This window comes from Chelonoidis abingdonii, chromosome 7, assembly GCF_003597395.2.
Source record: "Chelonoidis abingdonii isolate Lonesome George chromosome 7, CheloAbing_2.0, whole genome shotgun sequence".
In the NCBI taxonomy this organism is placed as follows: domain Eukaryota; kingdom Metazoa; phylum Chordata; order Testudines; family Testudinidae; genus Chelonoidis; species Chelonoidis abingdonii.
In genome coordinates, this window is record NC_133775.1 from 67881956 (window position 1) to 67903113 (window position 21158).

Here is a 21158-nt window from a genome sequence, read left to right on the forward strand (position 1 = left end):
ACTCTTCAACATGTCCCGACTTAAGTCAAAGTTAAAAAGGTGCTAATCAGGGCACTTCTATTTACTGTTCATGCTGCCCTCATAGCCCACAATGATCTCTTCCAAGAATTCATGTAAAGCCTTTCAAGTACCTGTCAGGTATTTGCTCTCACCATCAGCATCATTAAAATGGTTGTATTAGGACAGGGGGTTCCACAAGATCCTTCAATTCCTTAAATGCAAACCAGCCAGAAGTAATCCAAAAGTTCAGCTGTTTAGGTTCTACAGTGACCACCAACCTCTCACTGGATGAAGAACTAAATCAGGGGTCAGCAACCTTTCAGAAGTGCTGTGCCGTCTTCATTTATTCACTCTAATTTAAGGTTTCACGTGCCAGTAATACATTTTAACATATATATATATAACTAAACTATTGTTATATGTAAAGTAAATAAGGTTTTATGTTTAAGAAGCTTCATTTAAAATTAAATTAAAATGCAGAGCCCCCCAGACCGATGGCCAGAATCCGGGCAGTGTGAGTGCCACTGAAAATCAGCTTGCGTGCCGCCTTTGGCATGTGTGTCATAGGTTGCCTACCCCTGAACTAAATGTTCGCATTGGAAAGGGTGCCATCACCACCAGCAGACTAACTAAAAGAGCATGGAACAACTCAAAGCTTAGCATCAAGAGCAAGAGCTTGCGTCCTCAGCATTCTCATGTATGGTTGGAAACATGGACAACTTATGCTCATCAGATGAAAAGGTTGAACGTTACCACCTACCTTGTTTATGCCACATACTCAACATGAAATGGTAAGAAAAAGTCACCAAATAGAGGTTCTTCAAAGGGCAAATTTATCAACTGTGACAACCCTGCTTAAGCAAAGTTGACTGCACTGGCTGGGTCATCTGAGTAGGCTGGAAGACAGATGCATACCCAAGGACATATATGGGGAGCTATCAGAGGAAATAAGAACAGCAGGATGTCCCAAGCTTTTCTATAAAGACACATGCAAACGAGATATGAAGGAGATTGGAATTGATCCCGACCAAAGGGAAATCTTGGCAAGTGATCGTAACATGTGGTGCCATCGTCTCCATCAAGGTATCAAAGTCCATGAAAGGAGCTGGCTTCTACAGCTTGAAGAGAAAAGATCCCATAGGAAACAAGCAGCTTCCAACCAAGATACATACATTTGCAATAACTGCCAAAGATCATGCAAATCTCTGATTGGCCTATTCAGTCACATGAGACATTGCTAACCATCTACATCATAGGCTGCAATTTCCACTGTCTCTCACAGATGAAAGGATGCCAACACAATGTTTGTTTAACAGTTTTGTTATAGTGTATGAGAGATACCAAGTCACATTACTTTCAATAAGCAACTTGGGTCCAGATTCCTTGAAGGCTGGATGGATGCCAGCAGGGCAATCAAAGCCTGGCCAGCTCCCTGGAATTAACCTTTGAGTCTCATGCCTGGGTGATCATCCTAAAAGGCTCCTCCCTTAGTATGGAATCTAGGAAACTCTCACTTAGGAAGCTCCTGCAAAACTGTTCCCCATTGATCATGCTAAACACCCTGGTGTTTTCCTTTAACTGCTGATCCACAGGTACTCACAAAAACCCTTCTTTGAGTGCTGCCCCAAAACTGTTCCCCTTAGGCAGTTCATGCACAGTGCTCCTTTCTCTTCCCCTGCTGGCCTCTGGAGGGGTCTCTGAGAAGTTCAGCTGCATCAGTTCTTCCCCTAGAACTCTTCCTTTATTCTACCTAATGTCCCTTTACTCTTTTCTTGTGGCCCTAAATGGAGCACAATTAATTGTCGTCCTTCCTGTTTCACCTCTTAGCTTCCTGGCAGCAGGGGAGCAGAATATGGTCCTGTTTCTTTTAACGAGGTCATAAATGTCTCAGATCTCAGACTGTCCTTGCTGTTGATTTGACCACTTGACTCTTTGTTACTGGTGACTTGTATGAAAGACAGTAGCCAAGATAAAGTTGTATTTATATTGCAAAGCTTGTTCAGAAAGACTGAATCCTGCATTCCCCTCTTGCTCTCCAATCTGGCTGCCAGTTCACAATGCACCCAAGAGCCATTTCATAATGGGCTTTTGTGTTAGCAAAGCATTGATCAAATACCTGTCTAACTAGCTCTCCAGGCATAAATCACATGCTCACACTCTTCTCCACTACAGATGTGAAAGGAAAACTTCTGAAGGCATCTCAGTGGTGTGAAGGATGAATGTAATGTCACACATAGATCATTCACTAAAGAAGAGTCAAGCCTTTCTCCTCAGGCAACTAACCACTTCCTTAGTTAGGCTTTTGTTGCTCCTATCTCAGGCTCCAAGCACATGGCATTGGAAGGCAGCCTTTAACGTATGCACTCTAAACAGCCTTCCTCATTGGTCTCCAGTACAGGCATCATCATGGCCTCCACCCAGCACTTCCTGCTCCCCACGAGCCCTGGAAAGAGACTGGGTGTGTTCTGCTGTGTGTCACCAAACCTGGGGGCAAGGATTATGATCCCGTTTTTTCAGAAGGGGAAACTGAAGCACAGCGAGGTTAGGGTCCAATTTACAAGGTATTTAAAAACCTAGTGCAGGGGTGGGCAAAATTTTTGGCCTGAGGGCCACATATGGGAATAGAAATTGTATGGAAGGCCATGAATGCTCACAAATTGGTGTTGGGGTGTGGGTAGGGATGAGGGCTCTGCTTGGGGGTGCAAACTCTGGAGCGGGATCAGAATTGAGGAGTTCAGTATATGGGAGGGGGGTCTGGGCTGAGGTGTGTGTGTGAGGGCTCCAGTTGGGGGTGTGGGCTCTGGGGTGGGGCTGGGGATGAGCGGTTTGGGGTGCAGGAAAGCAGGGCCGATGCAACCATTTAGGCAACCTAGGTGGTCGCCTAGGGTGCTAGGATTTGGGGGGTGGCATTTTCTTCGGCAGTGACCGTGGCGGCCGGATCTTTGGCTGCCCCGGTCACCGCCGGCATTTAGGTGGAGGGAGCTGGGGCAGGGAGGTGCAGAGAGGGCTGCTTGCAGCAGTAGGGGGGTGGCACGCAGGGAACTTCCCACCCCAAACTCACTCCTGCCCCGCCTCCTCCCCGAGCACACTGTGGCTGCTTCACTTCTGCTCTCAGGCTTGCGGTGCCTAAGCTGATTGTGCTGCAAGCCTGGAGGCGGAAGAAGCAGCGATGGCGTGCTCGGTGAGGCAAGCAGGGGTGAGCTAGGGCGGAGGCGAGGTGCCTCAGGGTGGAGGTGGGGGTGGGGCTGTCACGGGGCAGGTGCCTCAGAGTGGGGGGAGCTGCCATGGCGAAGTGGGGCTCGGCGACGTGGAGGGCGCAAGGTGGAAGTTTCACCTAGGGCACGAAACATCTTGCCGGCCCTGCAGGAGGGTGCTCCGCGCTAGGACCAAGGGTTTTTGGGCAGGAGGGGGATCAGGGCTGGGGCAGAGGTTGGCTATGTGGGGTTGAGGGTCTGGCTGCAGGCTCTCGGTGGGGCTGGAATGAGTGTTTGGGGTGCAGGAGGCTGCTCTGGGCTGGATGAGGTTTTGGGCATGGGGAAGGTGAGGGCTCTGGCTGGGGGGTCGGTCTCTGGAGTGGGGCTGGAGATGAGAGGTTTGGGTGCAGATGGTGCTCCGGGCTGGATCAGGGGGGATACGGGAGGCTCGGAGTGCAGGTTCTGGGCGACGCTACCTCAAGCGGTTCCTGGAAGCAAGGCAAGCCCCAACCCTCTCCCCAGTGGGAGCTCGAGGGACAGATTAAAATGGCTATGGACTGGATCTGACCCGCGGGCCGTAGTTAGGTGCCCAACTTCCATTGACGTCATGGAGTTAGGTGCGCGACCTGCTTAGACTCTTTTGCACTAGGGCCAGAGTTTTAAAGGTATTAGGCATTGCTCGCTCAGTGCTGCAAGGCCTAAGTGTCTTAGATGGCTAAGGGCTAGATCCACATGGGACTTAGGGAATATCTGCATCTTTAGGTGTATTCTGGGCAAGGCTTTTGCTGATCTTTTCCACCTGGAAATAATTTAGTTTTAGTGCAGGACAGCGGGGAGTCTAGGGCTCCCACATTCCATGTAAGTGCGCTGAATACTGGCCTCAGAGTCATTCGCATTTCTCTCTGCATCACCACTTCCTCCTGCTCCTGGTTTTGGCAGAAAAGAAACAGCTAGCTCCAGGAAAGAGCTCATGGTGGGGAATCCTCAGCCGAGACTTGAGCCTCCTGCAGTCTGGGTTGAGATGCTTTAGTCCCCTGGAGGGGCAGGCTTAGACACACCCTTTTCTCAGTGCACTACTGGCTAGGTTTAGCATCCCATTGTGCGGCCACTTACCTCTCCCCAGGCAGTCGTTCGTTGCGGTGGTTCACAGGCGCTGAGTGTTGCACGCCGAGTTCTTTTTGTGGAGCAAGACCCAGATCTTCCAAGGTATTTGATGGCAATGGAAGTTAGGTGCCTTAAATACCTTTGAGAGCTGGGCCTTGAGTGACTTTCCCAAGTACACAGGAAGTCTTTTAGAATCCACGTCCTCATAGACGTATAGTCATGACTCATAGTCAGAAGGCCAGGATGATCATCTAGTCTGACCTCTGCACAAGGCGGCCACACTACCATACCCATTATGACAACCCCGAACCCATGACTGGTTACTCGCTCGCCTCAAATTGAGATTTGAAGACTCAAGCTGCAGGGATCCACCAGCAAGCGACCCATGCCCCGACGCTGAGAGGAGCGAAAACCTCCAGGGGCCTGCTGCCAGATCCGCCCTGGAGAAAATTCGGTTCCGACCCCAACTATGGCGATTCACTAACCTGCGCATGTGGGCAGACTCAGCAGCCAGCACCAGAAGAATCTGTGCAGGAACTCGAGTTCCCTATCCCGATCCACATCCCCTTCACAGCCATCAGCAGACTTATCTGCCGTATCAAGATTCATGCCCAATTAAACTATCCCCCGATCTAACTCCGCCTTCCATAGTACTTCAAAGCTGGAGTCTTAAAGCCGATAAGGTCTTTTCCCGCACTATTCCATCGGCAGGGCCGTTCCAGAACTTCACTCCCGTAATGGTTAGAACCTTCGTCTAATTTCAAGTCTAACTTGCTCATATCCATGTTTGTACCCTTCGTCCTCGTGGCCCCGTACATCGTACTTTCTCAAACGTTACATAATTCCTTTCCCTCACTACGTTAATCCCCTGATAGTATTTATAGTAGACAGCATATCCCCGGAGCTTTCTTTTGGCCAGGTGAACAAGCCAAGCTCTATTGAGTCTCCTTTCATAAGGCAGTATTTTCATTTCTCGGATCACTAGTAGCCGTTCGACCTGTTCCCAGTTTGATTCTCCTTCCTTAACAGGGACCCGAACTGCACACAATATTCCAGGTGGGGTCTCACCAGCGCCGTATATAACGGCACTAACACCTCCTTCTCCTTGCTGGAAATACCTCGCCGGATGCATCCTAACACCGCATTTGCTTTTTTAACAGCCTGTGTATGAGCAGTGAGAAAACATGAACAACAAGCAGCACGTTCTTACAGAGAGCAACAGCTGGATCATGTCAACCAAACCTGATTTTTTAAAAAATCGTATTACGAAATTAGAGGCGACAGGCCAGGAGGTTGGGGTTACACATGGGAAGTTTTAGTAAAGCATTGGAGACAACAGGGCCTCTCACAATCAGACTGTCTGACTCAACTCCAGTTAGCTGAGATACAGTCGAAAACTGGCTCTAAACAAAAGATAAATGATAAACAGCAATGTATCAGGTTGGGGGAATGTTGTGGTGAGCGGGTTTAGGCTTATTCTGATCTAACATCTCAACTGGTGATTTGGAAAAGGGTGAATTAATTTTGCAAGTGGTACCTACCAGGGAGATGTTAAAAGGACAAAGATGTAAGAATCTCGACGAAAATGTGAAAAATGATGCTTGGGTAGCAGAGAGAGGTTGACTGGGGCTCAGGAACAGCAGTGATTTTGTGAGGGTTTTTGCTAGAACTGAATAAATTATTCACTACACATTATTTATTCAGTAAGTTTTGCCTTTTTATTCCGTTCACAGACAGTCCATGAACAGATTGCGAATTTTCCAAATTTTGTCATTATGAAAAAGGTCATGGTATCTTTCCCAAATATTTTACAGACTTTCCTTTGCATTCTGAGCCTCTCTTTCCTCTAGCTCCATTGCAATTTTCATCTTACCTTAGCCTGCTGGTTTCCTCACAGCTCTTAATTTAAATGCTCTCCCAGAACTTGATTTATTTTACATGCCAGCAGCTTGGTTCCATTTTGATTAAGGCAGAGACCCTCCCCTCTGCATAGGTTCACCTTTATAGAATCATAAAATATTAGGGTTGGAAGAGACCTTAGGAGGTCATCTAGTCCAATTTCCTGCTCAAAGCAGGACCAACACAAACTAAATCATCCCAGCCAGGGCTTTGTCAAGCCTTAAAAACCTCTAAGGATAGAGATTCCACCACCTACCTAGGTAACCCATTCCGGTGCTTCACCACCCTCCTAGTGAAATAGTGTTTCCTAAGATCTAACCTAGATCCTCCCCACTGCAACTTGAGACCATTGCTTCTTGTTCTGTCATCTGCCACCACTGAGAACAGCCTAGCTCCATCCTCTTTGGAACCTCCCTTCACGTAGTTGAAGGCTGCTATCAAATCCTCTCTCACTCTTCTCTTCTGCAGACTAAATAACCCCAGTTCCCTCAGCCTCTCCTCGTAAGTAATGTGCCCCAGCCCCCTAATCATTTTCGTTGCCCTCTGCTGGACTCTCTCCAATTTGTCCACATCCCTTCTGTAGCGGGGGGATCAAAACTGGACGCGATACTCCAGGTGTGGCCTCACCAGTGCTGAATAGAGGGGAATAATCACTTCCCTCAATCTGCTCGCAATGCTCCTACTAATACAGCCCAATATGCTGTTGGCCTTCTTGGCAACAAGGGCACACTACTGACTCATATCCAGCTTCTCATCCACTGTAATCCTCAGGTCCTTTTCTGCAGAACTGCTGCTTAGCCAGTCGGTCCCAAGCCTGTAGTGGTACATGGGATTCTTCCTTCCTAAGTGCAGGACTGCACTTATCCTTGTTGAACTTCATCAGATTTCTCTTGGCCCAATCTTCCAATTTGTATAGGTCACTCTGGACCCTATCCCTATCCTCCAGGGTATCTACCAGTTTAGTGTCATCTGCAGACTTGCTGAGGGTGCAATTAATCCCATCATCCAGATCATTAATAAAGATATTGAACAAAACTGGCCCCAGGACTGACCCTTGAGGCACTTCGCTTGATACCGGCTGCCAACTAGACATTGACCTGTTGATCACTACCTGTTGAGCCGGACAATCTAACCCACTTTCTATCTACTTTATAGTCCATTCATCCAGCCCATATGTCTTTATCTGGCAAGAATACTGTGGGAGACCGTGTCAAAAGCTTTGCTAAAGTCAGGATATATCACATCCACTGATTTCCCCATATCCACAGAGCCAGTTATCTCATCATAGAAGGCAATCAGGTTGGTCAGGCATGTCTTGCCCTTGGGGAATACATGTTGACTCTTCCTGATCACCTTCTTCTCCTCTAAGTGCTTCAGAATGGATTCCTTGAGGACCTGCTCAATGATTTTGCCGGGGACTGAACCGAGGCTGACCCGTCTGTAGTTGCCCAGCTTCTCTTTCTTCCCCTTTTAAAATATGGACACTATATTTGCCTTTTTTCAATTGTCCGGGGCCTCCCCAGCTCACCACGAATTTTCAAAGATAATGGCCAATGGATCTGCAATCACATCAGCCAACTCGCTCAGCATCTTTGGATGCATTAGATCTGGACCTATGGACTTGTGCATGTGCAGCTTTTCTAAATAGTTCTTAACGTGTTCTTTCACCACTGAGGGCTGCTCACCTCCTCCTCATACTGTGTTGCCCAGCGCAGCAGTCTGGGAGCTGACCTTGTCTGTGAAGACCAAGGCAAAAAAAGCTTTGAGTACTTCAGCTTTTTCCACATCATCTGTCACTATGTTGCCTCTCTGATTCAGAAAGGGTCCCACACTTCCCCTGATCTTCTTTTTTCTAACATACCTGTAGAAAAACCCTTCTTGTTACCTTTCACGTCCCTTGTTAGCTGCAACTCCAATTGTGCCTTGGCCTTCCTGATTACACCCCTGCATGCTCTAGCAATATTTTTATACTCTCCCCATCCAAGTTTCCACTTCTTTTAAGCTTCTGTTTTCTGTTTAAGTTCACCAAAGATTTCACTGTTAACCCAAGCTGGTCGCCTGCCATATTTACTATTGTTTCTGCACATCGGGATGGTTTGTTCCTGTGCCCTCAGTAAGGCTTCTGTAAAATACATCCAGCTCTCCTGGACTCCCTGCCCCCTCATATTAGCCTGCCAAGGGATCCTGTCCATCAGTTCCCTAAGGGAGTCTAAGTCTGCTTTTCTGAAGTCCAGGGTCCGTATTTTGCTACTCTCCTTTCTTCCTTTTGTCAAGATCCTGAATTCAACCATCTCATGGTCACTGCTGCCTAGGTTGCCACCCACTTCTACTTCCCCTACAAATTCTTCCCTGTTTGTAAGTAGCAGGTCAAGAGAAGCACAACCCCTAGTTGGTTCCTCCAGCACTTATACCAGGAAGTTGTCCCCAACACTCTCCAAAAACTTCCTGGATTGTCTGTGCACTGCTGTATTGCTCTCTCAGCAGATGTCAGAGTGACTGAAGTCCTCCATTAGAACCAGGGCCTGTGATCTGGAAATTTCAGTTAGTTGTCCAACGAAAGCCTCGTCTACGTCATCCTTCCTATCTAGTGGTCTATAGCACATGCCCACCCACAACATCACCCTTGTTGCTCTCGCCTCTAAACTTAACCTAAAGACTCTCAACAGACTTTTCTCCAGTTTCATATTGGAGCTCTGAGTAATCATACCACTCTCTTATATACAGTGCAACTCCTCCACCTTTCCTCCTGTGCCTGTCCTTCCTGAACAGTTTATAACCATTCATCACAGTGATCCAGTCATGTGAACTGCCCCATCAAGTTTCTGTTCTTCTAATCACATCACAGTTCCTTAATTGTGCCAAGACTTCCAATTCTTCCTGCTTGTTTCCAGGCTTCCCTTCCTCCAAATGTTCCCCACATACCTAGTTAACTTTGTACCATCTTCACCACAACACACTGAGAGCCGGAAGTTCCCCTTCCCTAGCTAGAACTGGCAACATTTGAGAGAAAGCTAAAAATGACCGAGGCTGTGAACCTTCTACCTAACAGCCTAAGTTTCGCTTCCAGGACCTCTCTCCTACATCTCTGATATCAGCACATACCATGGTCACAGGCTTCTCCCCAGCACTCATCAGAGGCCATCTCTGTGTCTGGTGATACCTGCCTTCTTTGCACTCAGCAGGCAAGTCGTCAAGCAATTCTCATGGGCACCACATCCCTATATGTCTATGTTGCTGATGATTGAATTCCCAGTCACCACAGCCAGTATCCCAGCTGCACCTCCTAGCACTGCAGCAATCTCCTTGGTGTGGGAGTAATTGCTAGTCTCCACTACCTCAGTCAGAAAGAGGATCCCATGTAAGGGGCTGTGTCCCACCATTCTACCTTCATGCCCTTCCATTGTGAGATAGGCTTCCTCAACGAAAAGAACAGGGAAGACAGTTCTGAGGTGGACCTGTTCCACAATGTCCCATAGGCTGTGTCTGTAAACAGTTCTGTCTCTGCTCCCCCGGTTCAGCAGCTCTGACCCCTACATGCTGCACCTGGGTTCTGAAAGCCAGGAATTGCTATCTGGGTACACATACACCACTTATCTGAAAGGCAAGAGATATAATTGGGTATTGCCTATTCTGATTAGTCAGATGCTGGTCTTCTACCTCCAGAATCAGATTGGGTTTCAACTCTGAGAAGAGTTGAATTAACATTTTTATAGCCTTTTCATTATTTATTCAGGGAAAAGGTTTTATTATTAATTATTATTATTATAGAAATTTTAATTTCTCACTATAGCACCCTATTAACAACTGTCATATGTCTATAAGATTCTAAATTAATTGTATCGACGCAAAAAATGGACCCAAGCATCATTGTAGACAGCTCAGTTGAAAACCGCTGCTCAATGTACAGTTGCAAACAAGAAATTAGGATGCATAAGGAACGGGACTGAGTATAGGGAAAATAATATAATGCTTTAATATAAATCATTGGTGCTGCTTCATCTAGATATTATCTGCAGAATTGTGTATCTCATCTCAAGGAGGATATTGCAGAATTAGAGTGGTTCAGAGAAGGGAGACAATAATGATCAAGAGCCTGTAAAAATCTCACATGAAAAGAGATTGGAATGACTGGATTTGTTTACCTTAGAGACACAAGGATTAGAAAAGGTGTGGTAAAATGTATATCAAATAACAAATAATGAATGTCCTAGAAAAGGTAGAATGGGAGAACAGAAGTTCCCAGTCTCAGAACACAAAAACAAGGGGATAGTCAATGACACTAAAACGTGGCAAATTCAAAGCCAATAAAAGGAGATGTTTTTTCACTCAATGCATAATTGGACTATGGAACTCACTATCACCGATTATTGTAGGGGACCGGAATTTAACATAAGGATTGGACTGTTATCTTGTTACTAAGACTATCCGGAGTTGTCTTAATGAAGGATGACAAGCATTTGGGAAGGGATGTTGAACATCCTGCTTCAGGTCTCAAGCCAATCTCTAACTATCAGAGACCAGAATGAAACTTAACATGGAGGCAGATTGTCCCACACCTGCTACTGCATGGTTCTTTACCTTCCTCTGTGGTATCTGGGGTGGGCTACTGTTCGAAACAGGAGTTAGATGGACCGTGGGGCTGATCCAGTCTGGCAAGTCCTGTGTTCTCATTACACAGAGTCACTGTGGAGTTTGTCTGAGCTTCAAAAGAATGTTGAGTTCTCGTTAAAATAGTGCACATCTGTAACACCTGATATCTATCAACGAGCCTACCTCCTCTGATTGGAGCATAAGTATTAGTAGGGGCATTGCCAGCAGATCAAGGGACGTGATCATTCCCCTCTGTTCGACATTGGTGAGGCCTCATTTGGAGTACTGTGTCCAGTTTTGGGCCCCACAGTACAAGAAGGATATGGAAAAATTGGAAAGAGTCCAGTGGAGGGCAACAACAATGATTAGAGGGCTGGAGCATATGACTTATGAGGAGAGGCTAAGAGAACTGGGATTGTTTAGTCTGAAGAAGAGAAAAACGAGGGGGGATTTTATAGCTGCTTTCAACTACCTGAAAGGGGTTCCAAAGAGGATAGAGGAAAGAGGATAGTGGTGGCAGATGACAGAACAAGGAGTAATGGTCTCAAGTTGCAGTGGGGGAGGTTTAGGTTGGATATTAGGAAAAACTTTTACACTAGGAGGGTGGTGAAGCACTGGAATGGGTTACCTAGGGAGGTGGTGGAATCTTCTTCCTTAGAGGTTTTTAAGGTTAATCTTGACAAAGCCCTGCCTGGGATGATTTAGTTGAGAATTGGTCCAGCTTTGAGCAGGGGGTTGGACTAGATGACCTCCTGAGGTCCCTTCCAACCTTGATATTCTATGTTTCTATGATCTTAGCAAGGGGTGGGGTGGATTTTTCATCAGCTGACGTCTTTACATCAAGACTGGGTGTTCCTTTTTAAAAGAGGTGCTCTAGCCCAACCAGCAGTCAGGAGTTTGATGCAGGCATTCTGGAGTGGAATCTTGGTTGTGCAGAAAGTCACACTAGTTTGTCACAATGATCTCTCATGGCCTATAAACTCTCCCTCCCCATACATACATTTATGAGAGCACATCTTATTTTCCTTCTTTGACTAGAACTAACTTTAGGTTTTATTTGCTCTCATGGGACCATATAATCTCTTCTGCTCTTAGATGTGAAATGGACAATGATGCAAAGAACCTGCTGTAGTTACGTGCTCTGATGGAAACAGGGACCATGAGTTTCAATGGCATTAACTGCTCCATGTGAGCGTGATGCAGTCAGGACCCCATGGTTTTGGGCAATGTTGCAGTGCTGGAATTATATGCATTTCTATATTTCTGTGACACTTTTGGTTTCATACATTAATAATTATAGCAAAGGCTGCCGCTTTCTTTGCTTAATTCAGCAACTTTGTCATCAAAGGCTAATTGCTTTGAATGTGAGATAGTCTGGTGATGGAAAATTCACTATTCATAAGAAATATGATTATAGATCACAAAATTTGTTTATCTCCCCTGAATAATGCTGGACTCAAATATCGGGGGTTTATTAACCTGGTACAGGTAAAGGACCTTGTCGTCCTCTTTATCAATCATATTGATTGTCTTTTTAGAGAATCACTTGGGTAAAAGGAATATCAATGCTGGCAGGATCTTAGCTGCAGCCCCAGAGGAGGAAGAGAACAGAACTGAACTTGTTTGAATGGGTAATGTGGTTTTGTAACCTCTCTTACATATCCTGGTAAACATGTGGGGATTCATCACGAGGAGCATGATTTTCCCCCCCAGCTGAATCAACTGTATGATTTCAAGTATCAGAGGGGTAGCCGTGTTAGTCTGGATCTGTAAAAGCAGCAAAGAGTCCTGTGGCAGCTTATAAACTAACAGACATCTTGGAGCATGAGCTTTCGTAGGTGAATACCTACTTCGTCGGATGCATGTAGCGGAAATTTCGAGGGGCAGGTATATATATACAAGCAAGCTAGAGATAACGAGGTTAGTTCAATCAGGGAGGATGAGGCCCTGTTCTAGCAGTTGAGGTGTGAAAACCAAGGGAGGAGCAAACCTGCTTTTGGTAGTGTGGCAAGCCATTCAAGAGTCTTTGTTTAATCCTGAGCTGATGCGTGTCAAAATTGCTGACTGATAACTGAACGCTCAGCATTCTCTCTTTGAAGTCTGGTATTCCTGAATGATTTGCGTTATAGGCAGGTATGGCCACCTTAAGATCTGGCTATGAGTGTGCAGGAAGGTTGAAGTTTCTCCTTACAGTTGTTTTGTATTTGCCATTCCTAATATCTGATTTGTGTCCTTATTTTTCCGTAAGATGTCCAGTTTGGCCAGATGTAATAGCAGAGGGCATTGCCTGGCATATGATGGTGTATATTACATTGGTGGGCGTGCAAGGTGAATGAACCGGTGATGATGTGGCTGATCTGGTTAGTTCCTGTGATGGTGTCGCTGGTGTAGATATATGGTAGAGTTGGTATTGAGGTTTGTTGCATGGATTGGTTCCTGAGCTAGAGTTACTATGGTGCAGTGTGCAGTTACTGGTGAGAATATGCTTTCAGGTTAGCAGGTGTCTGGGGCGAGGACTGGCTGCCATCCCAAGCCTGTGAAAGTGTGGATCATGTCCAGGATGGGTTGTGATCGTGAATGATGCGTTGGAAGGGTTTTAGCTGGGAGCTGTTTTGATGGCCAATGGAGTCTGTTGTTTTTTTCTTGGTTTGATGCGCAGTGAAGGTGGTTCTGGGTAACGTCTGGCTCTGTGATCTGTTTCTTTTTCCTCGTGGGTATGTAGTTTTTGAAGAATGCTTGGTGGGATTTTGTAGGTGTTTGTCTCTGTCTGAGGGGTTAGAGTAGATGCGGTGTATCAGTGCTTGGCTGTAGAGATGGACGGTGTTGCCGGGATGGAAGCTGGAGGCATAAGGTAGGCATAGTGGTCAGTACGGTTTTTGGTATAGGGTGGTGTTAATGTGACCATCATTATTTGCACGTGGTGTCTGGAAGTGGACCTCCCGTGTAGATGTCAGGCTGAGGTTGTGGTGGGGTGGAGCTGTTTGAAATCGTGGTGGAATTTTCAAGAGTCTCTTCCCATGGTCCAGATGATGAGAATCATCAATGTAGTGCAGGTGAGAAGGGGAGTGAGTGGATGAGAGCTGAGGAAGCGTTGTCAGGTCGGCATAAAAATATTGGCAATTATGTGGGCATGGGTTGCCATAGGATGCATGATTGGAGAATATATTGTCATCAAATTTGAAATAGTTGTGTGTGAGGATAAAGGCACAGAGCTCAGCACCAGTTGTGCTGTCGCATCATCAAGGATACTTCTTCTGACAGCTTGTATTCCTTCTGTGTGTGAGATGTTTGTGTAGAGAGCCTCTACATCCATGGTGCTAAGATGGTGTTTTCTGGAAGGTCACAATGCATTTGTACTTTCCTCAGGAATTGGTGGTTCTCATGGAGATAGCTGAGAGTGTGGTGGCATAGGGTCTGAGCAGAGAGTCCACAAAATCCAGACAGTTTTTCAGTTGAGAGTGCATGCCTGAAGATGATGGGCGTCCAGGATTTCCGGTTGTGATCTTGGTAGTAGATAGAATAACCTGGTCAGGCTCTAAGGGATGTTGATTTGTTCGCGGGTGTTAGTGGGGAGTGTCCTGGGAAGATGTGGCCAGTTCTTAGTGTATTCTCAGTGGATCTGAGGAAGTGGCTGTAGATTGGTATTGGAAGTTGTCTGGTGGCTCCTTTTGTAGTCAGACTGTTCTGATGACAACAGCACCTCCTTATCAGCTCTTTGATTATATTGTCAGGGTGTTTCTGAGGCTGGATGGCATTGCGTTCTGCACGACTTAGGTTATGAGGTTAATGATGGTGTTTTTCCACATTTCATGCCTGCACATCGGCAGAAGCATCAATGTATAGTCGCAGACTGTCTTTAGACCTCGAGAGATCATGTTGGAGTTCTTATTCTTGTGATGTTGGTGGGAGTGGTAACCTGTGATCAGTGCACTGTTCAGTTTTGTCCTGAAGTATTCTTGAGTCGGAGACGGTGAAAATAGCTTCAGATCGCCACAGACTGTATCATGTTGGTGGCGGGTGGCAGGCAGAAAGAGAGTCCGAGATAGACAGACTTTTCTTCTGGGCTGTGTGTGTAGTTGGTAGAATTGACAATATTGCTGGTGGGTTAGGGGTACCACGGTTGTGCTCAGTGGGCAGGTAGGAGTTTAGACAGCTTACAGTCCTTTTTCCTTTGTAGAGAGGAGAAGGGATAAGTAGATCTCCTGGCCTTATTTTAGTGAAGTCATTTTGTATGGAAGTTTGGTTGTTAATGAGAGTCTCTAGGTTGAGAGCTCTTTTTGATGTTTCTGTTTTGCTGTATAGGATGCTGATTAGGGGGTTCCTCAGTTTCTCTTGATAGAGTATGGCATAATCTCTCACTGTGGTCTGTGTAGTATGTAGATAGCAGTGGATTTTTTACCTTTAGTCCATTTGGTATGATGTCCATCCATTTGCATTTGGAAAGGAAGATGATATCTGTCTGTATTTGTGCAAGTTTCTTCATGAGGTTGATGGATTTCCACTCCATACGGCTAAATGCAGTGCCTTGCACGGTGTCAAGTATCAGAGGGGTAGCCGTGTGAGTCTGGATCTTGCCAACTACAAAACCAATTTCTCCTCCCTTGGTTTTCACACCTCAATTGCTAAAACAGGGCCTCATCCTTCCTGACTGAAGTAACCTCGTTATCTCTAGCTTGCTAGCATATATATACCTGCCCCTGGAAATTTCCACCACATGCATCCGACGAAGTGGGTATTCACCCACGAAAGCTCATGCTTCAAAAAGTCTGTTAGTCTATAAGGTGCCACAGGACTCTTTGCTAATTGTATGATTAATTCTTTCTATTTGTCACCTCATATAAAATTGTATCTCTTTGGGTTCTAAGGAAATCGGGGTGATTCCAAGTGGTGTCTACCTCAATGTTTTGCACAGGAGTATACATGATAGTGTCCATGTTGCCCTGTGTAAATGTATTAATGTAGTCCTCCAACATAACTTGTATTACAGCCCTGAGTACGGGGAAGTGAGGACTCCCCTTTCCCACCTTTGTGGGCTGGACTTTGAATCCACGTGTGTAGGAAAGAAGAGTCACTGTGCTCCTGCTCCCATCCCACCCACCTGGCAACAGTGGGGAATGGCTGTAAACAGTTTCTTAATGTATTAGGCTTAGACTTGCATTTTTTTTGCTTTATTTTGCTTAGTAACCTACTTTGTTCTGTCTGTTATTACTCAAAACCACTTAAATCTTACTTTTTATACTTAGTAAAATCACTTTTGTTTATTAATTAACCCAGAATAAGTGATTAATACCTGTGGGAGCAAACAGCTGTGCATATCTCTCTATCAGTGTTATAGAGGGTGGGCAATTTATGAGTTTACCCTGTATAAGCTTTATGCAGAGTAAAATGGATTAATTTGGGGTTTGGATCCCATTGGGAGCTGGGTGTCTGGGGGTGGAGATAGATGACCTGGAAAGCAGTTTTTGGTTAAAATCTGCAGCTTTGGGGGCATGGACCAGACCTGGGCCTGTATTGCAGCAGGCCAGCATGCTTAAAAAGGCAGGGTTCTGGAATCCCAAACTGTCAGGGAAAATGGGCTCAGAGGTAATTCCAGCATGTCAGGTGACAGTCCCAGGGGGGTCTCTGTGACTGAACCCATTATGACAGAAACTCCCTTGGGAACTGCCACCTGATATGCTGGGACTACCTCTGGGACCATTTTCCCTGCCAGCTTGGGACTCCAGAACCCTGCCTGGTTGAGCCAGATATGCTAGCCTGCTGCAACACAGGCCCAGGTCTGAACCACCCCCCCCAAAAGCTACAGGCTTAACTGAAAACAGCTTCAGAAGTGCTCCTGTCTCCAACACCCAGATACCCAGTTCCCAATGGGATTGAAACCCCAAATAAATCAGTTTTACTCTGTATAAAGCTTATACAAGGTAAACTCATAAATTGTCCACCCTCTGTAACACTGATAGAGAGATATGCACAGCTGTTTGCTCCTTCAGTATTAATACTTGCTCTGGGTTAATTAATAAGTAAAAATGATTTTATTAAATATAAACAGCAGGATTTAAGTTGTTCCAAGTAATAACAGACAGAATGAAGTAAGTTACCAAGCAAAATAAAATAAAACACACAAGTCTAAGCCTAATACAGTAAGAAACTAAATCAGGTAGATCTCACCCTCAGAGATGTTTCAATAAGCTCCTTTTACAGACTAGACTTCCTCCTAGTTTGGGTCGAACAATCACTCACATCCCTGTAGTTACTGTCCTTTGTTCCAGTTTCTTTCAGGCATCTCTTTGGGGTGGAGAGGCCATCTGTTGAGCCAGTTGAAGATAAAATGGAGGGGTTTCCCAGGGCCTTATATAGTCTCTCTTGTGGATGGAAACCCCTTGTGTTTTCCCATGCAGAATCACAGCTACAAGATAGAGTCACATGGGCAAGTCACATGTCCATGCATGACTCAGTTCTTTACAAGCCAACACCATTGCTTACATGTTAGTTTGAATATTCCCAGGAAAGCTCAGATGTGGATCGGCGTCTCTCAAAGTCCATTGTCAGTTTAATTGTTTCTTGATTGGGCACTTACTGAAAATAGTCTTTTCTCAAGAAGCTGACCAAATTCTTCACTGAGGCTACTTAAAATCAAACAAGTACATAGCCAATATTCATAACTTTGAATACAAAAAAGATATATGCATACAAATGGGATCATAACCTTTGTGAGATATGCTACATGGCATATCTAGCATAAAACATATTCCAGTTTTGTCATATTTACACTCATAAGCATATCTCTATAAAGCCGTGTTTCCCAAACTTGGGACACCACTTGGGTAGGGAAAGCCCCTGGCGGGCCGGGCTGGTTTGTTTACCTGCTGTGTCTGCAGGTCCAGCCGATTGCGGCTCCCACTGGCTGCAGTTCACTGCTCCAAGCCAATGGGAACTGCTGGAAGCAGTGATGTCCCTTGGCTTGCCCAAATTAACTGAAGTTTACATGGTGCGGAAAGCTAACCATTCCTTTTGTTTTCCCTTATTTAAGTTTGTCTACAGCCAAAATGGTGCCTGTTAAACACATAATTGTACCTTTGCTTTTGAGATAATTTAGCTAAATGGGATCTGACCAAGCAATCATTAATCTTTCTGCTCTGCAGTTCTTGGGAGGATTTTTTTAAAAGTATAATAAAAAAAATTTTAAGCAGTGCCTGGGGCAGAGAAGTAATGGTCCTGCGTTAGACTGTGCCAGTGAGACTGGAAGAAACATACTTACATTTGGGCACAGCATTGCCAAAAGCTGGCAGGCAAACTGGAGGGAACTTAGCAAAGAGCAATAATAAAAGGCTGTAAAATCAGTGGGAGAGGAGAGATTAAAGGAACTAAATAGGTATGGCTTGGTCAAGAGATGGCTAAGGGGAATGATGAGAATCACTCACAGGAATCTAAAGGATGTGAACCACATGAACCAAAGTTAGCCTTTCAGTATGTATGTAATTCTCCTCAAGGGAGAGTAAATTGAAGTCAGCAGAGAACAGGGACATCTGACTCCTCCCACTTCATGGGCGTGAGCCAAAGCTCATTGAAGTTTATGGGAGAAGATTCTGGCCTCAGATGAATAGGGACATTGAGGAATTGGTGAGCAGGAGTGGAATGTCTCAGATGTACAGTGATTCCCAGCAAAAACAACCAGTGCTATCGCACAAACAACTTGCAGTTCCATGGGACAAAGGCAGAAATGACATGTAAAATTTGGCAGGACAGGGTCACCTGGTTACACTGGACTATGTAATGGTGTGACAGCCACTTCTCATGAGTGCCCCATCTGGACAGGTGTGACTGCAGTCTTTAACCAGTCCTAGCCCTGGTATCAGTCTGCACCACAGGGCTTCCTCCCTGGAGGCAAGGTTTTGCCCTCTTTGTCTGTCTGTTCTGGCCCCAGCTCTCCAGCTGGGCCTCTTAACAGTTCAGATCCCCTTCTGGGGGTTTATTCCTGTCCATTTGTAGGCCACTCCCCCAGTGGTCTATGGGGGGAGAAGGGGTGCAGGACCCAGGTCCACCCACTACTCCAGGTCCCAGCCCAAAGACCCTAAGAATAGTAGCTACATGCTGCCATGTCCTATTAATGAAACTGCCTTCTGTTCCTCAGGGCACTGCCCCATGGCCCCAGCCTTCACTGATGCTCCACCCTTAGCTCAGGGGTCTTCTGTATTCAGGCCCAGCAGCCAGCCAAGAGCTCTTTCTCATTCCCCTGGTCCCTGCCAGCACTGAGCTGTCCAAGGTGTTATAGTTCCTTTGCTATCCAGAAGCACCACTACACTCCTCTGACTCCAGCAAGGAACTGATTGTCTCTGGTTCTGCAGCTCCTTTTACTCTAGCCTGCAACCTTCTGATTGGCTAACCCTTTGCAGCTTCCTCCTGATTGGCTGTTTCCTGTGCAATCTCTCTAGGATGTTTGGAGGACTTAGCTCCACTGGTCTTTTTCTGGGACTGGTGTGGCAGGACCCTGAGGCCTCCAGCAGGGGGTGTCTCTGCCTAGTCCATTCTGTCACAGACTACTTTATCAATTTCCCAGAGTAGTCTCACTTGAACATACCACAGCAGCAACAATTGTCAGGCACATTAAATCTATATTTGCATGTGATGGAATTCCAAGAACAGTAATAGCTGACAACAGATCACAGGTTAAGAACAGGGAATGCCTGGGCTTTACTAAAATGTATGACATTCATCATGAGACATCTAGTGTCAGATATCCTCAAGACAATGGATTGGCTGACTGTGTAGCATGTATAGTGAAGAACTTGCTCAAAAAAGCAATGGATGCAAGAGAAGAGCCATATTTAGCATTTTACAATTATAGAGCTACACCCCTGCAATTCAGAAAGTCACCCGATGAACTCTTCTACAACTGGCATATAAATACTCAATTATCAGCCCTGGGACAAAAACAAAGGATGACTCAGGAGCCTGTGACAGTGAGGAAAAGACTGGCAAAGTACAATCAGACAAAATATTACAGTAAAGGAGCAAGACCTCTTCCAGAGTAAGAAGACCAAGACTCTGTGAGAATTTGGCAAGATGGGCACAGGTAGTCAAAGCCACAGTGAGCAAAAAGGAGCCATCTTACTTGTACTCAGTGATCACAAATGAAAGCTGACTTTTACACAGGAATCAGAAGGATCTGCTCAAGATACCTGAGAACTTGGCTGAGAACAGTTAGATGACAATCATGCAAGTTGAAAATAATTTGTAAACTGATCCTGTTATTGATCATGAGACTTAATTGTCTGTTATATACAAGGACTTGCCCGCATAGGGTTTTTGCAATACCATTGATTGTGACGATAGCTGAAACACTCTAAGAAACTGATCAAGACTTATAAGGGTTGTGTTAAGCAACCTGAAAGGTTGTTCAGTCATTTGTTGTGTTTGTTATAGTTTGTTAGTTTAATTTAACAGTGTTTTAATTCAGTTAGGAAATGTAAGAAAGGAATCTAAGAAAGGGAAGATGAACTATAAAGCCGCCACCAAGAGTTCCCTGGCTACACTGCTATTTTTAGTGCACCAGCTTGAGCAGAGATAATGCATGTCTACCCCCTCTGACAAGCATTCTCCCAGCTGCAGTGTGCATGTATTATGGGTTCTTCTGGGCTCAGAATCTATCTTCTGGATGAGATAGTTGTGTTCTAACTAAAACAGGAGCTCCTAATTAGAGCTTGTTGGGATACTTTTGTCGAAACTGTTTTCCATCCAAAAATACCATTTTGACAAAAATACCATTTTTTAAACAAAATCTTGTTGATTTTGACAAAAATAGTTCAACAGAAACATTTTTTTTCTACCAGAGTAGAGGTTGGGCCTGGGATTCCCCCATTCCCCCAATTCCCTATTTGATATAAGAAGAGTTGATCTGGACTGTGGGTCCCACCAGAGGGGATGATCTCTGGCCTGTCCTCTGATCCATTAGGTGGGCCAGCAGAGACTGCAAGGGATTGTTCTCCTTTTCCCCATGCTGGCCAATGATGAGGTTAGCCGAGTGAACGGTAGGTTTGTGCCACTTAGAAAAGGAGCTAAACTGAGGACTGCTGAAACCCTTTGAGGTGAGCAAATCCACCAGGAAGTGCAGAACCCACCAAGGCAGAGGAGGAACTTTTTCACACAGCCCAGGTTGAGTAGTGTATACGGAGAACAAACAGTGCGGATTAACATCAACAGAGGCGTTGAGAAAGTGCCTCCCCAAAGTCCTGGTGCTGGAGCTCTGTGGGTTCCTTTCCAGCTCTATGGGAAGAGAGGGAATGTGTTGCTTGGCCCAAAGAGAACATTCCCTGGCTGATGGCTGCAGCAGGAAGATCAGCCAGGAAGAGAAGATGGAGGGCCTATCAGGATGAA